The following is a 7906-nucleotide window of genomic DNA, read 5'->3' on the forward strand; positions in this document are numbered from 1 at the left end:
GTCGAGAGGTGATTCTCAGTTATCGCCTGATTTGACACCGGAAACTATAGAATGCGATGTTTAATGTTAAACTTTGTAATGCCTCGATACGTGGAACATTGGAGTGAAACAGTTTTGTTCCTCAATGTGCTAGTGATTTCTCTTCGAATTAGTCTCAAAGAATATCGTCTTCTCGTAAAGAAATGTTGACCCTTTGAACTCTGTAGGCTCCAACATTGCACCAGTTGTAATATTGAATATTTTAATGAATCGAAGAAACTACCCTAAAATTATTAGATTTTTCACAGATCCAAATTTTGTACTGAGAAGGGAAATAAGAGATTGAAGGAATGTTATAGCATTTTTCATTTTCATTAGAGATACTATAAAAATTAGCTGCAGTTGCTGATAGATTACGAAACCATCTGGAGTGCTAAGAGTTAAATATTTCTAGTAAGAAACGTCCGAGTGCAGAGGGTTAACAGATAATTCCCTTTCTTCTGATATGTAACAAGACACCAAGCTTTCGTATTTAGAGGAGAAAGTCGCAGGCGAGTAATCGAATCATTTGGAAAGATCAACGAGTGGTCTCCTTTAGTTCGAATATTAACACTCTGCACTCGAAAGCTTTTAGAGGTATTCAACGATTTCCGGTGAAATAGACGTTGTGAAACTAAGTAATGAGGAAACATTTAAATTCAGTAGAAGAGTGTTTCAATATTTGAATATTTTATGTTTCAATATTTTAATAATTTATGTATTGATGCATTAGATAAAATTAAATGTTATACATAAGGTTTGATCATTTTGAGAGTCTCTTCTCGAGTGCAAAGGGTTAAGTGCTACCGGTTCACAGAATCAAATGAAATATTTGTCTTTCTTCTAATTACTTATCTCTGTTATCACCTGCTTATAAATGAAACAATAGAACGATCGCACTATTTAGAATTGTTTTATATGAAAATAAAAAAGCGTCATTGTTTCTGAGCTGAAGCTGATAAAGCGATTAAGTGACACTCGAACGGTTTCAGAGTTCGATTTGTAACGTAGCTTCTCTCGATGACTCGGTTTCGAGTACTCGAAAAAATCCTCGTTCGAAAAGGATTAACGGTCGCGGCTACAGTGCGGGTCGAGTGTCAGGCAGGCAAGAACAGAGGCCGCGTTTACTGCCATGGAATTACCGATACGATACGTTCGACTGGTGCACGCGCGTACGTAGCGGCGCACATACGTAGCGGGCCGCGTACACGCGAGCGGCGATACGCCGACAGGTGAAGTATACAGCTGCTGTTGGACAGCTGGACCGATATCCGTTTCCACGTACATTCCATCGATAAGTCGTTCGCGGTTGTAAAATTCGATGCGTCGCCGACGCCGGTTCAACGGTGTCGGAGCTGGTCGCCGAGTTTCTGTTTTCGTCGATCGAACGCGAAACGCGAGGGAGCGGTTAAGCAACTGGTGCTAACCGAATTGCCTGGAAACGGCGAGAAAGTGAGATCATCGAATGAAAATGTTTAGTAACATTTAGTGCAAGACAACAGTATATCATAAGAATTGCGACACGAAGCAATTATTAATCGGCACTCATCGAAATCCCATCCAATCGGAAGAGTTTCCTTAAGAAACTTCGAAACTGTTATTGACTGCTTCACATATTGATCGATCGCATCGATGGATCTTGGTGTACAGTTATCTTATAAAAAGAACTTTAAGATAATAGCTGGTAGAAAAATCAACTGGAGTTCTTTTATTTAGACGAAATTTAACGTATAGTTGAGTAAAAGCGATGAACCGAGACACGTGGGACCCGCCATCTTGTCGGGCCGCTCTAGCGTCGGCCATCTTGGATCTCGTGGTTCGAAGGAAATTCGGTCTCTCCGAGGAGTTATCGAAGAGAACAGTTTTATGTCTGTATGTAAGGTTGTGTCTCTCGAATTTGGGTGACGGGGCAGTCGAAGCGTTAACGAACAAACAACTCGTCGGTGTTGCGAGCGGCTCGAAACGGTTGAAAGCACCTGCCTCGGTTCACGGTTGGACCACATCCTTCCTTTGGGCGATGTTTTAAATCGGCTGACCACGCGAGTCGGAGGCTTTCATCGCGGAAAAGGGTGGCGAATCGATACGACTCGTACACTGAATCGGCGGAGGATGTTCGGGAGGCCATACGTGTAGCGGGCAACACGCATTGGAGGAGATGCGTGCATACAGACGCGCGGACCTCTCGAAAGCCTTCGAGACCGGATCGATTTTCGCTCGGTTCCCACGGACAGGGAAATCTGGTCTTCCGGCCGAGTTTTCGAGTGTACCTGGCTTTTACCGTCTCGCTCGATCGTCGATCGTCGTGGAAACTGCGTAGCTTATTCACTCGCAGATGCAGTGGGATCTGAATTAATCGAGTTATCTTAGGTGACCTAGATCGTTCGGAGTCTTAGTTATTAGCAGATTTAATAATTCGAGTTCTTAGGTTATTGCTGGTTAGGTGTTTTTCTATATAAGTGTTGAAACACCTAGCTACTAAGCTGATTAGTTATGTTTTTATTCAGGTATTTAGCTCGCTAGCTATTTTGGTATCTTTCCATCTAGCTATCTGCGTAGTTATTTAGTTACTTGGCTATCTAGATATTTAGCTGTTTAGCTATCTAGCTATCTAGTTATTTGGTTATCTGGGTATCTACGTTTCTAACTATCTAAGTATCCAGCTATCTAGGTATCTACGTTTCTAACTATCTAAGTATCCAGCTATCTAGGTAACTAGGTATCTAACTATATAACTATCCAACTATCTAGCTATCTAGCTACCTAGCTATCTGGCTATCTAGTTATCTAGTTATCTAGCTACCTAGCTATCTAGCTATCTAGCTACCTAGCTATCTAGCTATCTTAACTTTCTAACTATCTAGCTATCTAGTTATCTATTTATCCAATTATCCAAGTCTACAGCAATATAGTTATCCAAGTAATTAGCCATCCAGACATTCAATTATCTACATATTCAAATATCTAAGTATTCAACTACCTAACCGTCCAACCATTCGTCCCACTCCAACTATCCAGTTAAGGGAAACAAGGAACACGGCTAGCGTACTTTAACCAAACGAATATTTCACCAAGGAGAGAGAGTCTCGGCTCCGGATCCACGGTTCTCGGTAGTGCGTCCGCGCACGGACTTCAGCACGCTCCGCGAAAATTGCGCAACGGCACTCGCGAGCCGAGTCGCGCGAGTCGTTCTGATCGGTCGAGTCGCGCGATACGCTGACTCAGACGGGTGAAATGCGGCGCGGGTGTTCGGCGATAGTCGTAGCCGTAGACCGAGCGCGCGCGAACCGGTCGTTTCGCAACGTATCGCTATTTAGAAGAGTGGGCGATCAATTTTTCTCCTTCCCCCCGCCCGCCCTCCCCACCTTCGCCGACAGCAGCCAGTCATCTCGATCTCTCCCGGGACGTCCGCGTTGCTCGCGGATCAAGGATATGCAAAGAGAATCGGGTGCGCGGTAGCAAACCGTGCCGATCGATCTTGCGGTTATCACTGAACCCGATAACCGAGCGATCGCGTCGACTGATCGACGGAACGCAGCGGCTGCGAGCCTCTTCTTGGAACGTCTCGACTAAACTACTCGTCGATCCGTCGCGAACGATCACTTTTCACAGTTACAATAATATCGGCCAAGCTCTTTGTCGATTTTGCTTTAAAGAAGAATATTTAGTAACATAAGTAGCTAGATCATAGCGTGATACGACTACTGTGATAGTAAATCATTAATAATTATTTTCAAAACCATTTGCCTCTGTTTTAAATAAGAATGTTTAGTAACATAAGTAGCTAGATCATAGCGTGACATGACTACTGTAATACTAAATCATTAATAATTATTTTCAAAATCAAGCTTTTTATTCTAATTGTTCTCCAGTAATTTGGAAGCTCTTGTCATCGTCGACCACCGTGGCAATGGTGACCGAGAGTCACCTCTCGAGCGCAAAGGGTTAATAACAAAATTTTAAATAAGAATACGAGAAGAATTAAAGAAGAATCACGAGACGCAGCGTTAGCGTTACTGTCACCAAGCCGATCGCTTCCTTCGCGAAACGGAAGCGTGTATTTCAATGCCTCTCGCTGTCATCGTCGCTCCGATCGAGTATCGCTGGCTCCGTTGTAAACGCACACCGACGTGCGCATCCCGCGCGCCGGGATTAGAGAAATCGCTCGGCTGTCCTCCGATTTTCAAGGACTGTTTCCATCGAGTTAAATGGAATCGTGCCAGAGACGGCGGAATAAACGTTGTATACGCGATCGGTGGGTGCGGCTGTCGCCACTTAACCGGATGCTACCTGCAGCTCGGGAATACTAAACGCGGCTGTTCGATGTATTTATTTACAACGAGAGTGTCCCCGTCGACGCAATCGTTCTTGCGGTAGTAACGAACTAGTGACAATCTAGTCGCCAACTAGTAACCGCCTAGTAATCAAACCTTTTAACCAATTAACCGCGTTTCACCGGTATACGCGTCATCTTAACCCTATGTAGGCCCGTGTAACTTTGAAGTCGCGTATCAGTATATTGGCATCTCGTTGATTTATTCCATTTTGCACTCAAAGTAGCGAGTAAAATTAAGTAATCAGTTAACACACTATCGGCGGGTAACGTCATGAGCTCGACTCACACGTACAGCGGGCGAAAATTAGTCTTTTTTTCCTTAAAAATTAATAAATTTAGGACTAAACACTGGTCAGGCTTTACGAAAAATAATCAAGAACATCATTCCTGCCTAAAAATTAGTGACAATGAGAAAAAACAAACATTGGTAAGTGTGTTGCAAATATGAACATCTAATCTCGGCAGAATGTCGACGTTCGTCCGCAAAGGGTTAACCTTTTGGACTCTGTAGGCTCCAATATCGCACCAGTTATAATATGAAACATTTTCACGAATCAAAGACACTACCCTAGAATTATTTGATGTAACGAAATTCGCGGTATTAACCCTTTGAACTCGGGAGTTGATTTTCAGTCACTTGATTCAATGCGGGGAAACTATAAAATCTATTGTTCAACCCTTAACGCAGTTTTTTTTAAAAAAACCGGCCAAACAAATCAATTTTGATATACTGCGCTTTTTTTCCATAGAAAAAGGCTATATTTTATTCTTGAATAAATAAGTGTTATAGCTTACATCCCATGTAAATGATAAATATCGATAAAACGATTTTTCTTTGCTTTCACATTATTTTCACAGTTTGGGTTCAGCGCGCTCGAATTAACCCGAGCGTGCAAGTCAAGGGGTTAATATTGAACTGTGTATAATGCATCGGTGCGAGGGAGTTAAGAATACACTTCACGCTGTTTCTCTATACGTTTATTCGACGAGACGAACATCGGCCGCAGAAAGAGCAGTCAGTATCACCGTCGTGTTTCGAGATGACGGATGTACCACTCGTCGATCACGGCGAATCGCCCGAGCGAACAGGGAAGAGGGAAATTCGTCGGTAGAAAAACAAGATACCCGACGCGTCGGCATCGATAGATCGCTATCGAGATAATCGCGCAGACGATAGCGAATACGATAAAATCCTCCGTGAGATCGGGATACCTCGATCGCGATACGGCGTACCCGCGTCCGACGAGAAAGGGGACGAGCGGGCTCGGTAGGGGAAACCGCGGCCGGGGAGGGGCGAACGAGCCGCGCCGCGGACGGGGGCCGGCGAGGAGAGAGGGGTGCTTCGATGCAGAACGATTTAAATATGACCTTGAACGACTGCAGACTCGAAGAGGAAAAAATTATAGCGCGTTCGCGGACGATACCGATTAGCGGCTCGAAAATTTCCTCCGCGCCGGAATCTCCGACTGATCGCTGAGTTCAAGGCAGGGGCGAGGGGAAAGGGGAGAGGAGGATTTTTAACCCTTCGCCAAGGCTCTTCGGAATATACGAAAGCTTCGATGGATACAGCTGAATTATACATCGAATGCTTAATTAATGCTGTGGAATGACGATTGAGACTGATGAAGATTTCTAGAGTTTAACCCTTTGCACTCGAGGTGACCCTCAGTCAATTTGATTTGGAAAATTATAGTCTTTGATGTTAAGCTTTGTATGGTGCAGCGATATGTGGAATATTGAGAAATACCTTCCTAATTTATGCATGTTTTATTATTAATTAATTCCGAAGGAAAGGATATTGAATGTCTAATGAAAAACTTTCGTCTGCAAAGGGTTAACCCTTTGAACTGTTGGTTCCAATATTGCACCAGGAATAATATTAAATGTTTCAATGAATCTTAAAGAAACTACCCTAAAATTATTCGATTTTTCACACATCCAAAAATTTGCACTAAGGAAAATAAAAGATCTAAGAAATGTTTTAGCATTTTTCATTTTCGGTAGGGATAAAAATTAGTTGCAGTTGCTGATAGATTACAAAACAACCTGGAGTGCAAAGGGTTGATTCTTTTGAACGGGAACTGTCAGAGTATATCGTAATACATGATACACAGTAACACTATTGTTAGACTGAATATTCGTGTGTTCACAGTGTGCATTCTTCGTGAACAGTGTTTTCATAAAAGCTTAGCTTTAGACTAACTACGAGGAGTTTCTTGAAATTTCTTCGTACCTATCCTGGGGTGAACTAGGACATTCTGACACACATTTTTCTTGAACGATGTTTTCATAAAAGCTTAGCCTTGGAATAACTGCAAGGGGTCTCTTGAAATTTCTTCATACCTAACCTGGGGTGAACTAGGACACTCTGACGTAATTCTTTGTGAACAATATTTACATAGAAGTTTAGCCTTGGAATAACTGCAAGGGGTTTCTTGAAATTTCGTCATACCTAACTTGGGGTGAACTAGGACATTCTGACATAATTCTTCATGGTCACTGTTATAAAAGTTTACATTTGGAATAACTGCAAGGGGTTTCTTGAAATTTGTTCATATGCAACGTGGAGTGAACTAGGACAATGAGATCAGAGTTCATTGGAAACAAGGAGTATAATTATAGTAGGGATTAAAAGGGATTACACTTGAGTTATATGTGTCGCAGATTGATCAGCTCAATATTCTTGTATCTCAATAGAAATTCCTATGAACACAGTAAAAACGTCTGAGAGGCACACGCCATGGTACAGTGGTTTTGCGTTTAGCCTCTTCCTCCGCATCTATGATACCGAGATATCTCACTACCATAATTGCTTTCCAGCAACCGTTCAACACGTCGAATGCTATTCAATTTTACAAAGCAAAATACACGAAATAGAGAAAATCAAATATCGAATTATTTGATTGAATCACATTATTCTCATCACACCTTCATCTAGCCGAATCGCCCATCAACCATCATCACTCCCAAAACACAAAAATCTCCAAACAATCATTGAACTCAGCGAACCCACAGCAATTCGCTATATTCCAAGGTCAGCGGTCACCCAATTCACCGTCTCAAATTCACCCTTAGACCCTACGTTTCCCAGAAGCCTCGAAACTTCTCAAAGCAAGAATCACCGAAATCTCAATCATTTCATCGAATGACATTATTCTCATCACACCTTCATCTAGCCGAATCCTCCATCAACTACCATCACTCCCAAAACACAAAAATGTCCAAACAATCATTGAACCCAATGAACCACAGCAAATCTCTACATTCCAAGGTCACCGATGACCCTGTTCACCGTCTCGAATCCACCGTTGCCCGTTTCCCAGAAGCCACGAAACTTCCAAAGGAAAAATCACCGAGAAACAAACGAGGCCCACACTCCCACGGTTGAAAAGCAAAGCAAACATTTGCCAGCGCGTACAAAATGCAACACGCAAATGTAAACGCAGCGTTAATCTCGTTACACAGGGTCCTACCGTACACATTTCCCTCGATTACGAGCGCACACGTGCGCGCGCGCGCGAGCCCACGTGCGTGTGCACACTCGAGCAGGACGCG

The sequence above is a fragment of the Nomia melanderi genome, chromosome 8, assembly GCF_051020985.1.
Source record: "Nomia melanderi isolate GNS246 chromosome 8, iyNomMela1, whole genome shotgun sequence".
NCBI classification, from domain to species: domain Eukaryota; kingdom Metazoa; phylum Arthropoda; class Insecta; order Hymenoptera; family Halictidae; genus Nomia; species Nomia melanderi.